Below are 20,063 nucleotides of genomic sequence, written 5' to 3'. Positions count from 1 at the left end.
AATGATCTAAATATAGTTTGAATTGAAAGTATCAAGAAATATAACAATATTTCTTCATATACTTAATTTTTCAAAATTGATTAGCTTTTCTTTCTTGAATAAACTTTTAAGTTTGGTTCTAGCAGGAATATTCCCCTTATTTCATATTGTATCAATTTTTATGTTAGTTTGCTTTGAGACTACATTATTTGTAAGTTTATACAATAGTTTATTCATATAACTGAACAACTATTAAACATGAAATAGGCCATCTTACTCAACGTGCCAGAATATAATGCTTATTTTCTTTTCAACTCTATAAAAATCCTAGTAAATTTTAGTAAAGCATGTTCTTAATTTGTTTTTGTGTTTTTGGAGCTACAGAGAAATTTACTATTTCCACTTATAATGAAAACTTATTACTCCAAACAAGTCAGAACAAAGTCAATCGGATTTAATAAAATATTGAATTATAAAGTATTTTTAAAGGAATGTATTTCTAATTTCAAGTTTTGAAATGGTCAACAGTGCCACATGATGTAGAAGGTCAAGAAGGATGAATCATCACTCACTTAATTCTCTCTGGTTGTAAGAGGAATTTTAGCTGAACCTTCTGTTAAATTCTGAGTAAGCAGAATAGAAACAATCAATATTTGTCTCTATTGGTTCTGTAAAGAGTGCAATTCCTATTTTTTAGAGAAAGAAAAGAAAATATCTGGTGCTTTTGGGTCTTTTTGAGTGTAAATGTATCAGTGTGCTATCAAATTTCTGAATATCCAGCTTGTTACTTTTCCACTGAGTTATTCTGATTTGCCATGTGTGGTCTATATTGTTAATGAAAAAATTTAAAACCCATTTGTGGCAGTGAAGATTGGTGTCCGCAGAATTTTTCAGTCTCTTAGCTTATATTTCATGCATGGCACATTTGAAGTAGAGCAGGTGGTAATTGCCATTGGAGCATTGAGACTTGTGAACAGCATCTGTTTATGTCTCCTTTACCATCTAATGGTTATCATAACCTCCTACTCTCTAGTTTCCTATATGAATGATAGAAGTCCATCATGAGTCATTAAAAGGTGCTAATTTATACCCTGCATCTGACTTGATGGAATAAGCTGAGAAAAAAGTCCATCTAGTGATTGGTTATGACTACATTTGAAATGAGTGGTTAAAAATAAAAGGAAGAAAAAAATCAATTCTAAGGTTAATATGCATATTTGCATCAAATAATAGGAGCTAAAGGGATTAATCCCAAGTCAGAGTATTGTTTTAATGGAAGAGTTAATTAACAAAGGACATGCATTGGCCTTTGTTTTTCAATACTTTTCCAAAACTGGAATTTTATTTTTTCATTTTATTATTTTTTTATTTCAGAATGTAAAGGATTTAAACCTAAATCCTTAGATTACCTATGTAGCCTAATTAAACAAATTCTGGATATGTGCATACTCACATGTGTTTGTGAATATTGTGAATTGTGTGAATATATAATAACATATTCACATTTAATTATGTGAGATATATATAGCAACTAGGAAGTAGGCAATTAATGTTCGTTGCCTTTTGACAATGGGTAGCACAGTGGATAGAACACTGAACATGGTCAGGAAGACCTAAATTCAAATTTGGCCTTCAAATACTCATTAACTGTGTGATCATAGGCAAGTCAGTTAACTTCTGTCTACCTTAGTTTTCTCAGCTACAAAGAAGGGATCATAATAGTATCTTTTGTTGTTGACTTGTTTTAGTCTTTTCCAACTCTTCATAATCCCATTTTTGTATTTTCTTGACAAAGGCAGTTTGTATGTGAGGCTAGAGTTAAACTCGGGATGATATCTTTCATAGGCCAGCCTGGTATTCTAGCAAATATGCCACTTAGCTGCCCATAATAGCACCTGCCTCCCAGGTTGTTTTGAGGATCAAATGAGATAATATTTATAAAGGACTTATCACAATGTCAAGGACATAGTGTGTAGTACTTCCTTCCTTCCATTCTTATATTTATTTTTAAACACAAAACTCATGTACCAACTCTTAATATAAAATTAATTATGAAATTTAGATATTTCACAATGTTGCACAAAATAGGTAAAATATAATCTCAGGTTCCAGGGGGCCTGATATCATCAAAAAAAGAATACCTGCCAACTGAGCCAACTGTATGTGTGTGTTGGAACATTTTTTTTAATCTCTCCTAGAACAGGGTTTTTATAGATTTTAGATCTATGAACTTGTATAAGAGAAAAATTACATAATTTTTGCTGACTTTGATTTTCTTTGTAGGTCTATAAATTTTTCTGAATTTAAAAATATTATTATGAGAAGAGGTCCAAAAAAGTCAGTGTTTAAAAGTTAATCTGTTCTAGATGATCTCTTGAAATTATTGATTCTTATAACTATTTTGAGCTTTCATTCTTACCATCTTCAGTTCTCTAGGCATAAAAGACCTAAATGTATGAATTATATCATACACTATTAAAATTATTTAAAAATGAGATTTTGCTCTGGGGTAAAGTAATATAAGCAAAGTTTTAGTTTAACAAGTGTAACTATGAATATTTTATATGTGATTTATACAAGGTGGGGAAGAAACCTTTGAAGAAAATATTTTCTTTTCCAATATTGGCTTGTAGCAATTTCATTGGGCTGTTTGGAGACAGAATCAATTCTTCATTTCATTGTTTGCAAAAAATGCAAATTATATTGGTTCCAAAAATCCTTTGAAAACATAAATAGAATATTTATGGGTGATTAATATCCCTGACCCATTGATAGGTAAGTTTGTACATTTCTTATACTTAACTTAAAAAGAATCATTGGAGGTAATGATGCAGTTAGTGGCAACTGGTACAGCAGATTAAATATGTATGCTAAAGAGTCAAAGATGACAATTGGGTTCCTGACCAAGTTTTGTAACCTGGGTTACAGTGACATACAGTGAGATTTTAAGTTCTTGAAAAAGAACTTATTTATCTCTTCTCTTGCAACACCTTGTAAGGATCTAGGATGGGATTTTATATATATATATTAGACAATGTTTTTGAATAAAGATGGGAATCATATATATGATTTGATAAATTTTTTTAATTTAATTTTTAAGCTTAGTACATATAATAAACTATCTGACTCAGGGAAAATGCAGTATTGTTCCACATATTTCATTTGGGAGTTAACTTCTTGAACTGTTTGTTTTGACTTGATAAATGCTTCAGCTTGCGGATATGCCTTTTCTATTGTACTCCATGGGAAAATATAACTCAACAATAATTAGGTGCATAAAGGACTGAGACATACTGACAACTGTTATTGACTTTTAATGGAATGGAAGACTCATTGGAAAATCACTAGGAATTAATGGCCTAAATAATTAGATGAAATTATCACTCCCAGCACAAAGGAATGTCACGTTATCTCACTCCCCCACCCCAGAAATTTATTATTTTCTGTATCTTGGAATCATTTCAGAGGTTATGTTTTGTTTTATTTTTTCCCCCACCTATAAGTATACTATATATTAGCCTCTGCATTGCTTTACTAAGTTCTGGGTTACTACCAACTCTCACAATACTAAATAATAGTGCACCTACTATGTGCAAGTCACTGTACTAAATGCTTTACAAATAATAATCTCATTTGAGCTTCACAAAAACCTTAGAAGTTAAGTGCTATATTTTATCCACATTTTACAATTTAGAAAATTGAGGCAAACAGGTTATATGACTTGCTAAACAGAGGTGTTTTGGGCTAGCTTTGATTTCTGGTCTTTCTGACCCCAGACCCAATATTCCATCCACTGTTCTACCTTACTGCCTTTAAGTGAGCTAAGTGCGAGCATAACACAACAAAGAAAACAATGTCAAGTGTAATATCTTTGCATCTAAAAAGCCCATTCAATTAGAATAAAAGTTAGGACAGAACCCATTCAACAAGTAGATTAAGATTCTTCCCTGGTTTGAAGAGAGAATCTATTCAATGTATGTATAAAATGGGCAAATCAATGCATCCAATCAAATTCCTCACCTTTAATCATTGCTTTAAAAAGTTTTCATGGAAATGCATTTCCACTGAGTTAGAAAAGGTCTTACGAAGGCAATATAATAGTGACCCAAGACATCCTAAATATCAGAAATTCTGTGATATAATGGTGACTTCCTCAAGTTAGCATCATTTCCACTCATCCTTCCACTATACCTTCATCTCATCTGCTAAGTAACCATCACCTTTATGTTACTGAGAATCATATCCAGAACTGAGTCTTCTTCATTTATGTGTGTTTTTTGGAATGAAATCACTAAGGACAATCAAATTATTAACTATGTTATCTTTGGTAGAGAAAGTTCTAGCAGATGTTGGGAAAATTGAAACTTTTCATCACTACTGTACTTCTTTGCTGACTTTGTAATCCATTTCTCCCAGTTAATCAGCTACTTGCAGGGGATTCAGATATGTAGTAGTGAGTGAAGAATGGACCATGTTCTCTGGAACTCTGGATTCACTACCAAGTAATTAATTCATTTATCCCTTCAGGCTACATATGTAAGTGCCTTATAGTTGGTAGAAACTGTGATATAGGTTGAGAGAAGAGAGAATACTCTTGACTGGATTTGTTATTCATTAAGTATTTATTTCATCTCCCCAGAAAGTAGGTTGCAGTTGAGAGGAAGGAATCAATCAACTATTAAGTATTGACTTGGTCCTAACACTGTGCTAGGTGTTAGAGATAAGAGCTGACTTTGGAGTTCAGATTTGTTTTCCACTCTAGCTATTTGTGTGATCATGAGCAAAACATTTGGCTTCAATCTAATTGCTCATTTTTGATTCATGTGAATTCAAGTTTCATGTGAAACTCCCCCCACCCCCAACAAACATTAATTTCTTCTTTAATGGTAAATTAGCAGATATGCTTGGGGAATGTATTCTGGTTAATTTTAGCAATTTGGTAATTTTTAGAGAATTAGCATACAATAAATTCTAGTTATTAAAACCACATGGATGTTGAAATATTTTTTCTAAAGCAAAAGTTTGTGTAACTTCTTTGCCCAAAAATATTCAGTAACTCCCTATTGTCACTGGGATAAAATGAAAACTTTTCAACCTTTTATTTAAAGCCCTTTACAGGTTAAATCCAGCCTATCTATGTCCCAGTCAAAGTGGCCTATTAATTCTCCCTGACTTCAATATTTTAACTCCCTTCAGACTGTAACCCATTCCTGGAATATGTGTCTCTTAAAATCCTTTGAGGTTCAGTTTACGGTCTGGGTCTGTTTCTTCCAGAAAGCCTTTCCTGTCAATGTTCTTCCCCTAAGTGAAACAATTCAGATAAGACTCACTTATCTGCATACCTGCTAAGGTCTTCTAACCCTTAAAAATATATCCTGACTCCAAACTCTTTAGGTTCTTGATAATGTTATTTGATGTACTGGGGTAAACTGAGGATTCTTTGACCTTGCCATTCACACACTGAAACCTTAGGACTTCTGGATCTTTATTTGCTATGCACTGAGCTTTCTGGCATGGTTATTTTCCCTAATTAGATGGAATATGAGTTCAATGAGAGTAAGACCTTTTTCAATTTTTTTCTATTTGTTTCTCCACAACTTATCCCAGGGCTTGGGACATAGTAAGTGCTTGATTATTAATTCTTTGGGATCCGTTTTCCTTTCCCTCAAAATTTCTATAGGGCAATTTCTTCTTTGTTCTCTGTCTTCTGGGGCTTCACCTGCTTCCTAAATTGCTATGAGTTCCTTTTTGTCAGTGCTAATGAAGGGAGTCGTAGGTGTGAGCTGCTAATTTCTCTGCTAATTAAAAATTATCCCTTGCCAGTACTGTCCATTGACTTAGATAATAAAGAATTGAATGCAAGAGCAAAATAAAACAAATGTGAAAATTTTTAGGATATTTTCCCTACTTGCATCTTGGTGTACTTTGCATAACACTGCTTGAGCCCCTATGAAGAGTGCCATCCTAAGGTCCTCTAGACCTTATCATCTGTCTAAACTTTTAAGTCGCAACAGCAGGTGCCCAGAATGGGAGTTAAGTGCTAGAACTGAAAAGGTTAAGTCCTCTTGCATATGATCTCTGGTCCAGTAGGGAAAGTGGTCGTTTGAAAATTTAAGTATTGTTTAAATCTTTGAGGTACTTTATGTAGACTGCACTAGGAGAATTGAAATATCATGCTTACTTAAAGATGGTATGAAGAACTTTTTAAAAACTTCAACTATATGTCATTTTAAGGGAGCTGCTAAATGGCACAGTAAATAAGAGCATTGGGTCAGCAGTCAGAACAGAGTTCAAATTTGACTTCAGATACTATGTGACCTGGATAGGTCACTTAACCCCTATATAAAACTAGAGAAGGAAATGGCAAACCACCCTAGAAATCCCAACCCATCCCAAGAAATCCCTATGGACATGTTGGTCCACAAAGAGTCGGATGTGAGTGAATAACAAAAATATCTCATTTCAATTTGTTTTCCATGAATGGCATATATATCATATAATCTCTTTCCTTATAAAGAATTGCTATGTAGTATTGTAAATTCAAGAAAGTACTTATACAGGATGGTTTGTGGCTTAGAATTAGTTCTAACTAATCTAACTATGGCTTTTGTACAACATACATGGAAATACTTTTATTGGACAGATCTTTTTGTGATATTACTAGTTTTTATTTGATTCTGTGAGTCTATGTGTATATGAGCATGGGTTTGGAAAGTTTATTTGGAATGTCAAAGGGCAATATACATTGTAAGGAGCTGTTTTATTAGTGACTAAGGGAGTTTATAGAAATTCATAAATAACTGGCTCTTGATTGTCTATCTTGTGATTTTGACCTTGAACATGTCACATAATTCACCATCTTCATTTAAAAAATTGGGGCCATGCTGACCTACTTCAGAAGGATGTTGTGAAAGCTAATTAATTGCAAATCACACTGAAATATGAAGTGCTAGGTAAATGATGAAGAATAACATTGACATTTGTTAGGGAGCTTAATCACATATGGTCCTTTCACAATTTTATTTCATGGTTTGCTCTGACCCACTTTTTCCCACGAATCTTTCCTTTTTCTTCCCAAATATTCATGTAATGTTTTTAAAAATCTTCATTTTAGATATTGAAGAATTGTTGAAGAGGCATAAGGATTTCAATTTTGTTGCAAAAGCAGATAAGAACATTTATATAGCATCATTTACAGATGTTATATGATGAAATGAGAACTGCCCAAGCTTCCATAGTGCCTAGTTTATACCAGTTGGATTAGGAGACTTTCCAAAATCAACTATGACAGTATTTGTTAAGGGCCTACTATGTGCATTCCCAGGGCTAAAAGAAAGCTAAACAGGAAGGGAAGAGTTGCACCCCCTTCCCTCCACCAAGGTACATGATGGAGAAGTCCAGAGGACTGTGTAAGGTTACTTACCTGGACATCAAATAGAGATTCTGGGAAGAGTTCTCTATGCTACAATCTGTGGGTTGGAGGTGCCCCAGGAGCAAAAGTACTAATGGGTTTGATTTCTCAGGAAAAAGTGATTTTATTGAAAGAGGTTATTGGGACATGATAGAAAAATCCAGAGGAGGAAAGGTAGGTAGAAAAAAAAAACAATTCTTTAATATTTTGGAGTTGAAATACAGTATATTGTCATGAGATTTTGTACTTTTGTGAAAAGAATCACTTCTTAATTACTATTTGTAAAGCACTGGGAATACAAATAGAAAAATAAGAGAGCTCCTCCTCTTAAGGAGATCATATTATAATGGAGGAGAAAACATATATGGAAAGTTTTAGTTTACAAGTCAGATGGAAAAATCTTATGGTCCTTAAGGTACAGTAGCAAAGCAGATGACAGTGCCCTTTCATCAATGTTATTTCTACTGGTAAAATCATGTCAGTTCCTGGCATTTGACAACGTCAAAGCCTTTGATAGCAAGAACTTTATTTTCTAGGTCTTCAAGAAATGTGACTGTAATACTTGTGGGAACAATTGTTCCCTCCTCAGGAGTTGTTTCCTAAGGTAAAGTCTGAGGACTCTGCCAGTAGAAGCATTGCTATTCTAAAGGCTCTTGGATCCAGGATCCTTTTGGGGTTTGAGGAGAAGATGATGGCTAAAGTTGTGTTGATGATTTGATTTGTCTGGAATATGTTGTCCTTGTGTTTTCCCCAGCACACCTTGCTGCTTCAGTTAAGTTGGCTTGAATGCTATGTTGATGGTAGTTGTTTGATAGCTGGTAGGGATGACTAGACTCGGTGTTGCTTCCCTGGATGATAGTCATGAGGATAGTCTGGAAGCAGGACTGCTGGTCTGAGATAGGGCTCTTGTGCTTCTCTACCTTTTGGCAGCAGTTAGTCACCATCAAAGAGCCATCTATTTGGTAAGAGTACTTCTTTAACCAATGGAAATCACAGCCTTTTTGTTATTACCATCTTATGAAAATTTTCACTTATTTCAAGAACCAATTTACAAAAGAATCCTCCAAAGCACTGAACTTCCTTTTAATATCTTAGAAATATCAGTATAGCGCTTAGACTAACCATCTGTAGTTTTTCTTTCTAACTACATGACCAGGACATTCTTCTTCCTAATACTTGTAATAATAACAATAAAAACAGTATTTGGACCATTTAAATAAAATTATATGGAGAGGAGAAATGAGTGCTTCATGCCTCCCTCTTGCCACAACATTCTCTCCTTTTGTACTTTGAACATGGTAATCAAATATTTCTATTACTTCTGTAAACATATATATCAGCTGACATTTCTATGTATCAGCTTACCACCACTACAATGATGTGATGAAATAACTAAAGCATTTAATATGTGCTTAGGATTTTTACAATTATTATCTTATATATTTTGATCTTTACAACAACATTGTAAGGTAGGTATTATTATCCCCATTTTGCAGATGAGGAAATTGAGGAAAACAAAATTTAAGTGGTTTATCCAGGCTCTCACACATACTAGACTTGAAGTCAGATCTTCCTGTCTCCAGGTCTGGCACTCTATCCTGTGTACCAGCTAAATGACTCTTCTGAACAAAATTCTATTTTTTAGACACCACTGTCCTATATGTTTTGTTCCCCACATAATCTTCTTAAGGGCAAGTACTATTTTTATATATTTGAATCTTAATGTCCAGCACACTGCCTCAAATATAGTAAATGCTTAATAAATCCTTTTTCATTCATTCATTAATGAATCAATAATTCTGATTATATTTTCTTGATCACATTTAATGAAGAAAGGAATTATCTGTACTCTGGTTATTTTCTTCATAGCCTTCACAATAACAATAACTCAGCCTTTGATACCTTTTTCTCATCAGTCTTTGTAGTTCTGGAACACTGAATCATGATCAAATAAACTCTGCTGGGTTGTTCCTGGGTAGGATATGTCAATCTTTTGCCCAGGTATCACTCATGATGGTAACCTCTCTAGATCAAAAAGTCTACCTTGGCCACCATTCCCCATTTGTATTGTTTGCCCCCATTAGAATGTAAGATTTTTGAGGGTGGAGGATTATTTTAGATTTTGCTTTTGTTTTCCTAATGAGCCTCTAATTGGAATTATCTTAAGAACTAATTTTTGGGAACCTTTTAAAATTTTGTGGCCTTTAGCACAAATTTCTCCTTCATTTATTTGGCTAGGTTCAGGGACTCCTAATAACTTTGCTTTCTTGGTTGATGAGGTAATATATTCATAATGTGTTGGTCCCATTGTTATTACTAATAGAAATGGATTATTTAAAAAATGATATATCCTTATGTATCAATTTGTCCTTCTAGTTTCATCTACAGATATTCTTAGGACTATTGGGATTAACTGGATCTCATGTCAAGTTCTCTATAGTCTTATTTTCTCTGAACTTTTCCAGTGTTTTATGTGGTAGTATTTGTAATCTTGTGTTATCTTCCCCTTAAAATTTTGCAAATAAATTTATATTCTAAACTAGTGTCACCCTTTGGCAATAAATTTAGGTATCTATTGACCAAGGTGGTTCCTAATCTTTTATTTCCTTTTGAGAAGAGGTTTTTTTATTTGTTTGTTTTTGAGGCAATCCTGGTTAAATGACTTAACCATGGTCATAGTTAGAAAGTGACCTAAGTTGGATTTGAACTCAAGGCCTTGTGACTCCAGATTTTGTGCTCTATATTCATAGCCTGGAAGTGTTTTGCATAAGCTAAAATTTTCTGAGGGATAGTGAATGTATTTCTTTATTTCATACTTGATAACTTGTTTAATCAGGTCCATTTGGAGCTATTTTAATTACATGCAGTCTTCTCATCTTTATCCTTTCTTCAGATTTATTATATACACTTTGATCTTTGCTGTAATTCTTTGATCTCACAGCATACAGACCACTTGACTTTGAAATGATTGCTATGTTTATAAGCAATTGTTTCCTGTTTGTCAAGATATAGCAATGTTCAGTTCTCGCTACCGTGTTTCTTGCTGACTGAATTGGCACTTGCTCCTCTTCTTGAAGGAAGGTTTCATGATATCCCAATGGGAGGTCCATAAGTTCTCATTAATTGTTGGACAAAATTACAAATGAAGAAGACTAACAGTTAAATTAGTGCTTATGGATTATCTAAGAACTGTTATTATTTTTAGTACCTTCTGACATCCTTCTATTACTCTGTCACTATAGAAGTAGAAAGAAGCCACACAGAACCAAGGACTAATTTTGCATTTTTTTTCCTCTATTTCACTGGTCATTTACCATAGATGCTGATCAGACAAATATTCCTAAGATACCTTATATCTTGTCTCTTCTGCTAAAAATCCTTCAGCTTGCTTTCTAACCTGCTTTTCTTAGTATTCCCCTACTTGACCCTGAACATGCCTTATAAAATTGCTCCCATTATTTCTATATCTTATCACTTATTCCTCTTTGCCTTTATTAAATACTGTCAGTCCTTCAAAGTTCATTTTGGGTCTGATGATTCCTCTGAAGCCTACTCTGATATCTGAGTCTCATATCTTTTCCTTCTGAATTCTCACATTATTTATTATACATATCCCTCATGTGGCACATAACTATTACTTTGCAACTTTATATTTATATATATATGTATACATATACATATATATATCCCATTTTCCTAAATAAGTTTTAAAATCCTTGAAGTTATAAATTATATTTTCAGTTTATCTGTATTCCCAAAGCACCTGTACATAGTAGACATGGATTTGTAGAATGACTAAAATAATTTCATTTTAAAAGATTTATTTAACACAATTCTGAAAGACTGATACTAGGTATTGATGGAAATTAGATGTTTAAACATCTGGAGTGGAGTCTATGTCCTATTGGGTCTTAAAAACTAGCACTGAAGAGGGATGTGGTTAATGGGTAATCATGTGAACAGATTTCTTTTTCCTCCATAGAATAACCTTTAAAAATTTTCTTATGCTATATTATGTGATATTAAGTGCCAAGAAGTTATAAATATTACTATTTTTCCAATGAGTAACTCAAATGAAATTAAAATGCAAATTTTGAAATATTCATTGTGAAAATAGTCAAAATTTCATATCTTTAAGGATATTTATTGCATTTTTTATTAGTATAAACCATTTATTCATTCAATGAGTATTTATTAAATGCCTGTTATGTGGCCATCACTGTTGTAGGTTTAGGGAACACAAAGTCAAAAACAAAACAATTCAGGATCTCAAGGAATTTACATATTGTGTTGAGAAAAAAAGTATAGGCAGTATACAAAAACACACAGATACATATTTATACCATGTATATAGATAAGTACTTGATAGGTATGTGGATAAAAACAAAGTTATTTCTAAATGATGAAAATGAAGATGGAGAATATTATTGTTTGTCTTTTGTTTTCAAAGAGGATCAATAACACCACAAAGATGATGTCTTGATTTGTGGGTGAATTGGATTTAAGTGAGGCAGAGTGGCTCAAAGTGGTCAGTTGTATTCTCTCTTCCTAAGTCATTGAAGTCCAGTGACAGGACAAAAGTCAAGACAACTAGCAATGACCCTAGATGCAGTACAAGATCTAAACACTCCTCAGTACCTGCTTCAGCCACTTTAAAGACTTTTGAAGCAAATTGTTCTCATGTGCCCATTCCACCAGGAAAAGTCTTTACATGCTTGGAGTAGACATCCCCATAACTCACCTACAGGCTTGAGGTTTGTCAGTTACTCTTAGGTCTTATTGACTGATTGGATGAAAGAATGAAAGAAAATGTAAATATATCAATCCATTTATCATTTAAATGAAAAGTGATGGTATTACTAACATTATAAAATTAAATTTTAATAGCAATAAGTTCACTTTAATTCACTTAGGAAAATGAGTTGCCAAAGCAAATTAGATAATCAAATTTCTTGAAATTTCAGTTCAATTCAACAATTCAATTCTAATCAATTCAAAAGCGAATTTTAAAAACAGTATGCTAGGCATTAAAACTAAGATATATATTATATGTAAGATATTACTATATATTACATATAATTATCAAAACTAAACTATATATAATATATGACTAAGACATATAAGATTACATTATATATATATATATATACACATATATATAATCAAGTCCTTACAATCTAGCAAGGGCATAAGACATGCATACAAATAACTACAAATTGAAATGGAGAGAGTGCATAGGAGGGTCAAACAGACATTTATGAACATTTTGGGGAGAGAGTGACATAAATCAAAAGAAAGGAATATAAGAAAAAAGCCTTGATTTCAAGGAGCAAAGTTATCAACCTCTCAAATCCTCAAGTGGATTTGAATTCCTCCTGGAGACATCCTGAACTGAATGAGAGGATATCAGTATTTTTTTTCCTTCATCTCTCTGGCTTCCTTATGTCCATAGTCAAGAATTCTGTATAGAATTGATATGACTACTATTTATAAAGAGAATATAAAGACCACATAGATAATTTTTTAAAAAGCCCACTACACACACACACACACACACACACACACACACACACACTAGTCCTGGTTGAATTAATATTATAATCACTATAATTCAGTACATGATTTTTTCTGAAGAATGTTCATTTAAAAAAAAATATGAGTGCAAATCCAAGTTGTTCCTGCTGTCCATACTTTATATGTATGGACATGGTTTTCCTCCAAACAGATATTTTCCTTTGCATGTTTTTTAAACTCATACTGAAAATGTGTTTGAAACTTGAAGGAAAGAAATATACTGGAAGCATAGGATAAAAATACAGGCTTTAAAAATATGATTATAGAATAAAATATTTAAATTCTGAAAATTTGGTCTTGTAATGACTTTTCATAGAATCTTAGAATCTCAGAGTTTAGAAGGGTCTTCAGAGGTTTTTAGTTTAGACCAATTTTGTTGCTCTGGGCTAAAAGCAAGAACATTCTGGCCCATATATTTGGCAACTAGTTGTCCAATTTGTAGAATCATTAGAAAAAATGTATATCGAAAGGTCATTCTGCCTAGAACTGCTATTGATTAGAATACCAGGTTTGTCAGCCTAGCCAATTTGATATGCACTAACAGTAAGACAGCTCTCAAATAAAATATATATTTTTTCATTAGCTAATAGCCTATAACTGTTTTATGTGTGACTATACATTTTTAATGTAAGATCAATTTTCTAAAATCTTTTTTTTAAACCAGAGGCCACTTTTAAAAAAATCAGGTGCTGCTAATTTATATGAATTTATATGCCATCTATGCCTCAGTCTTCAGAAGTCAGTTTTAAGAAGACCCTAGCTGGAAAGGAATATAGCTAGTGTATTTACTCTCCTTCACAATCACATATACACTTGCTTCTTAGCATATAGATGTAGTTCTGAAGAAAGCCCACAATAACCTGTTCTTAAAACAGCTTGGTAGACAAGTATATTTACTAATTTTAGGGAAGATGCCCTCTCAGAACATAATTAAATTTGATCTTTCTCACTTCATGTAGAATGAATAATTCACGAAACTTTGGCATAATCAGGTTTCTTGCTTTGTGAAAATCTAAGTTGTACTGTAGAGGTTAACTTAAAAAAATTTTTTTAAAGGAAAAGCACATATGGGACTGGCATCAGGATATGGGTTGCCTTGGATACCACTATAAAGGAACACAAGGGTTCAAATGTCACTATATTCCTTTACAGGGAAGTAATTGTGCTCTTTAAGTACTTAATTAACTATGCTTATTTGGCCAAGATTCTTGCTTTCCTTTATTTTATTTATTTTTTTTTTTTGAGGGGAAGGGAAGGAAGAGATTGACATTTTTGATTTTGATTTAAATATGTGAAAGGGGGATTTGATTGCTTTTGGTAGTGTAGAATCCACTAAAATGATACTTACAATCTTTTGGGCTCTCCTTTTAAGTGGACTGTGGTATTTGTCAGTGATATGTTAATCCCTAAATCCAATGAACTTTTCTCAGTCCTCTTCCTTTACCTTTCTGCACATAGCATCTGACACTCTTAATCAATCACCCTCTCCTGGAAGCTTTTTTTTTTTTTTTTTTTTTTTTTTTTACATTCCTGACCCCTCCTTTTCCATAATTTTTTCTAATTCATCTCCAACTTCTACCCTTAAACTGGTGATATGTGTGACAGCACTGACCTCCTCCTTCTTTATGCTCTCTATCCTCTCTATACTCTCTTGGTAAATTTAGCAATTCCTGTGGCTTCAATTAGTTCTATGCAAATGACTCCCAAACCTCCCGGATTCTAAGAATGATATGGTGTAATGTTTGGACTAGCTTTCTGGAGATCCTCCAGAAGGGCCTTGGTCTCGGCAGGTTAGTCACCATGAGGATGGACAAGAATAGAGTCCAAAGTCTTTATTGTCTCCTTCACAGTTTGTGTCTTGTCATAGTCTGATCCAGTCTCCTCAGGCAGATTGCCAGTCTGCCAGTCTGAACCAGTCTGTCTGAGTCTGACTTTGTCACCAGTTCTTAAATACTCTGTTACAATTACATCATTACAGTATACTGAGTATAAGCCAATCTAGAGTGATTATATCATTATATCAAATTAGAGTAGTGATTATATCATTATATCATTCTAGATATATGTGAACTAGAGAACCATTATCTCATCAATTCTACTAAGTTAACACCTCCAGAGTTCCGGCCCTCTACAATAGGATTTATGAAAGAATGGAGGACAGAGTAAGAAATAGAGCTGGAAAGGTAGATTGGGGTCAGATTATGGAAGTTCATTAATGATAGACTAAAGAGTTGTATAATTCAAGGTGGTTCCTTGTAGAAAAGGGGCTGTAGATATGGCTTCAAAAGGACGTGAGATCATCCTGGAGGCATCTTGTACAGAATGAGAGAGTATCAGGATTTTTGTTTCTTGTCTTTCTGGCTCTCTATGTACCTACTCAAGAATTCTGAAGAAAATTCTTCCTGAAACAAAGCTTAGGTATGGCTTATATCCATGATCCCTTCCAGGAGAGATACTTAATATACACAGTTGATACCAGAAATAGAACAACTCATTATTTCCTCCACCTGCAAATAAATGCTTAAAACACAACATGATTATAAACATTAACAAAACCTAAAACAAAAAAACAACTTATAACAATGATTATATTGAACTTTAGAAAATAGAAAATTTACTTTCACTTTAGGTCTGCCTGCCTAAACTATTCACCAAGTCTAGATGCTAAGCCAGTCAAGTACAAGATTTGAGCTTTCTTAGTCATTTTGGTTTTAGTATCTTTTTGGATTGTCATCCAAAGTTGTCATCTCCCCCAAGAAATAGTTTAGTTACAGGGAATATATCCCTGTGAAGATGTGGTACTTGTTCAAAGGCCCAGGGACTCTCAATTCACAAGATAGTCACTGAGAATGGAAAAATATCTCAAGATCATTATATATTGCAGCTGGATGGGGAGGCAAAAACTATTCCTCCTGTCTCCTTTGCTGCCTGTGAAAGAGTTAATAGAATTCTAAAACAATAGGTTTAAGAATGGTGGGTTTGGGGCAGTTAGGGGAGGTGGGATGAAGACAAGTAAAAATATAAAAATGGCATTTTGGAAAGATTTGGTATTTAGTAGAATGTAGTAGAAATAGTAGTAGTAGTAGCAGTAGTAATAGTAGCAGTAATAGTTGTAGTAATAGTAGTAGTATAGCTGTAGTAGTAGTAGAAATAGTAGTGGTAATAGCAGTAGTAGTAATAGTACTACTAGTAGTAATAGTAGTAGTAGTAGTAATCATAGTAGTAGCAGTAGTAATAATAGTAATAGTAATAGTAGCAGTAGTAGTAGTAGTAATAGTAGTAGCAGCAGTAGTAATAGTACTAGTAGTAACAGCAATAATAGTAGTAGTAGTAGTAGCAATCGTAACTGTAGTAGTAGCAGTAGTAGTAATAGTATTGGTAGTAGTAGCAGTATTAGTAGTAATAGTAGTAGTAGTAGCAGTAATAGTAGTAAATTGTAATTGTAGTAACAGTAGTAATAGTAATCGTAATCATAGTAGTAGCAGTAGTTGTAGTAATAGTAGTAGCAGCTATAGTAGTAGTAGTAGCAATAACAGTAGTAGTAATAGTAGAAGTAGTAGTAACAGTTGTATTAGCAGTAGTAATAATAGCAGTAGTAGTAGTAGTAGAAGTTGTAGTAGTAATAGTAGCAGCAGCAGTAGTAGTAGTAGTAACAGTAGTAGCAGTAGTAGTACTAGTAGCAGCTATAGTAGTGGCTGTAGTAATAGTCGTAATAGTAATAGTAGTAGTATAGTAGTAGCAGCTATAGCAATAGCTGTAGTAATAGTAATAGTCATAGTAGTAATACTACTAGTAGTAGTAACAATAGTAGTAGTAATAATAGTAGCAGTAGCAGTAGTAATAGTAGATAGAATGAATTGGAGAAATGCAAGAAAGCAAGGATTTTTTTTAAGGAGACCATTTCAGTTCAGATTTGAAGTGATAAAGGCAAGGAATGTGTGGTGGCAACAGGAATGAAAAGGAAAGAATTTAAGCAGGAGATAACACAAAGAAAAAACTGACAGGATTTTTGAATGACTGGATTTGGGGTATAAAAAAGAAGCAACATTTATCTTTGACCATGTCTATTCTCTTTCTCTTTTAAAAATTATTCCTTTTTCCTTTTTTTTCATTGCCTAACGTCTCTTGTACTTTTTTGTTAGGGAGAAAAGAGATTCATTACAACTAATACAAACTAAGGTTTTGGAGGTCTGATTTTCTTTTTTTCCTCACAGAATTATTTTAATTTTTTTAAAAGGTCTGAGGAGGAAAGTCAGTGTTTAGGACAAACATATTAGCACAAACAAATTATGCAATTTTAGGGATTAGCAGTGGGCAACAAGAAATGTTTCGAGGCAGAGCTTTCAAATGAAAATATATAGTCACTTTATGCCTTAAAATGAAGCTACACTGGAGTGTCAGAACACACATTTTTATTTTATATTTAGGTTTTCATCATTTATCTGTTGGAAACATGCACCTTATTTACAAAATTATGTCAGCTCCTTATAAATTTCAGCTATCATTTTCTCTCAAAAATATCACATTTTTTCCTGATCTGTTTCTTTTTCAAAATAGATGCAATGTTTTTATCATGTAAATATTCTTTAAAAATCTAATCAACATAGTTTTCTTCCTTAATTCCTTTTATTTGTTGAATAGCTAAGAATTTTTTCTTATCACTATATATTTTTTCAATATTCATTCCATTTTGATAGGTTTAAAAATATTTAGATAATCCTACTGACACTTATTATAATATGTGGTAAGATTGTTGTTTGAATTTTTTTGGCCATACTGCTATCCAGTTTTCATAAATACATAAGTAATTGTGTCTTTTCTCATATTTTATATTTAATTTATCAGACCAATATTGATCTGTTGCATATTTTGGATTCTAATTCAATGTCATATATTCTGTTTTATTAGTTTATTTTTCTATAGTTTTACCCAGTGTTAGATCATTTTGATATTTGTTGCATTATATTATAATGAGTATAAAAAAACCCTTCCATAATTCCTTTTGATATTTTTGTGAATTTGATATTCCATATAAATTTTGTGGTCACCTTTTGTAATGCTGTGATGTAGGGCACTGCTATTGTGTTTGGTATTGCACTAAATCTACAAACTCATTTGGGTAATAGTGCCATCTTTATTGTATTGATTCAGTTTGAACATTGTCTTGCTTTGGGGCCATGGCTTTTGCTAAATATCAGGGTTAAGCTTGGCTTGAGAAGCTCAGAAAAAAAATGTGGGAAAGAAGAGGTATCAACTAAAAGTTTATAGAGCTAGTGAACTGACTTCACTGTTTGTGAAACCTGAATGGTCTATCAGTGCCATGTCAGAAAACTGAGCTGCTTCCACTTGAATTGTCTTAGGAAGATTCTGAAGATTACTAGCATGATCAGGTACCAGACATCTTTCTTAAATTGACTGCTAATTCTTTAAATTCTCCTACAAAGAATCCAACTCTGATGAGTTGGTTATGTAGCCTGAATGCCATATAAAAGCATATCTAAGAGACTATTTTATGGAGAACTCGCATAAGGTAAATGTTCATACTAGAGATCAGAAGAAACAGTACTCTCAAGTTTTCTCTGAAGAATTTTAGTATCAGTTGTGAGACATAGGAGACATTGGTTCAAGACTGCTCAGCATGGTGAGCCTATATCACAGAAGACTCTATATATTGTATGAAGAAAGCAGAATTGTAGTAGTACAAAAGAAATGTGAGGTGCACAAATTCAGAGATATCTTCATCCCAAATGTTCTAAAAGACTATTTAGGCCCAATATATGGGAGAGCCATCTGAATTTATATTGGATTGATCAACTGAACACATTGTATCTTAATGTCATTGGTGGTCTTAGAAAATGAAGGACAAATTGGTTCAATATTGGTTCAATTTAATCTTGTGCTCTTTTAATTAAATACTTTTACTTCATTTTACTTAATTCATATATTTTTTTTAGATACCCTTTCTAAAGTTGTTTTTATATAGTTCCTTTGTGCATCTAAGCAAGTTAATGTCTAACAATTTTATACATTATAATTTTTATAAATAATTTTTGAAAGAAAGTTTCTTTAAATATTTTCTTTAGATTTTTGGTAGTATATATAGAAATAATAATGAGTTTGGGGATTTACATTCTCTCCTACTATCTTTCAAAATTATATAGATTAACTTTTTTGTTCAGATTTTTATATTTTACCAAATCATGTGCAGGTTGAGCTATTTGATCTCTCTTTTGCTAATGCTTAGTCTCTTTCTCTCTCTCTTTTTTTTAACTTTCCTTATTTCTATAATTAAAATTATAAAATTACATCAAATAGCAATGGCCAGAGTGAAAAATACTGCTTTGCTCTCATAGTCAGAAAATCATGGATTTTTTTTAATCTATTGATTTGAAATAATAAATACTTTTTACTGACAGGTATCATAGTGAAACAGGCAAAAACTGTCCTTGCAGAAAGGAAGACATGGTTTTAAATCCTGCCTTTGACATATACTGTCTGTATGAACATGGCCAAATCATTTCACTTCTTTGCCCTGACTGTTTTAAATGTTTACAGATTTCTTGCTCTCTCTCTCTGTCTCTGCCTGTCTCTGCTTTTCTGTCTTTGTCTCTCTATCTCTCTGTCTGTGTCTTGCTCTGTTACTCTCTCTTTCTTTTATAAAACTTTATTAGTACACTAGTGAGTATAGGAATAAATGGAGTTTTCCATAAAAATGATCAGTAGCATCTATTTAAAACCATCAGCAAGCATCATATATAATAGGTACAAACTAGAACCATTACCAATAAGATAAAGGGTGAAACAAGGCTGCCCACTATCATCATTTCAATTTTGCATTAGAAATGTTAGCTTTGGCAATAAGAGAAGAAAAAGAGATTAAAAGAATTAAAATAGGTAATTGTGAAGACTGAGTTAGCACCCTGGATACCTTAGAATCAGCTGGAGTCAGGATAAGCAAAAGTCCTTGGTCTTTATTCTTGGTCTTTTGGGGGAGCAGTCAGGGGAATGGACACAGAAATCTCCACACCTTCTTTCTCTCTCTCCACTGCCAAAAAGTAATTCTCACTTGTCTTAATCCACCCTCTGTTCCCTCTTACAA

This window comes from Sminthopsis crassicaudata, chromosome 2 (assembly GCF_048593235.1).
Source record: "Sminthopsis crassicaudata isolate SCR6 chromosome 2, ASM4859323v1, whole genome shotgun sequence".
NCBI classification, from domain to species: domain Eukaryota; kingdom Metazoa; phylum Chordata; class Mammalia; order Dasyuromorphia; family Dasyuridae; genus Sminthopsis; species Sminthopsis crassicaudata.
This window is presented reverse-complemented; position numbering follows the sequence as displayed.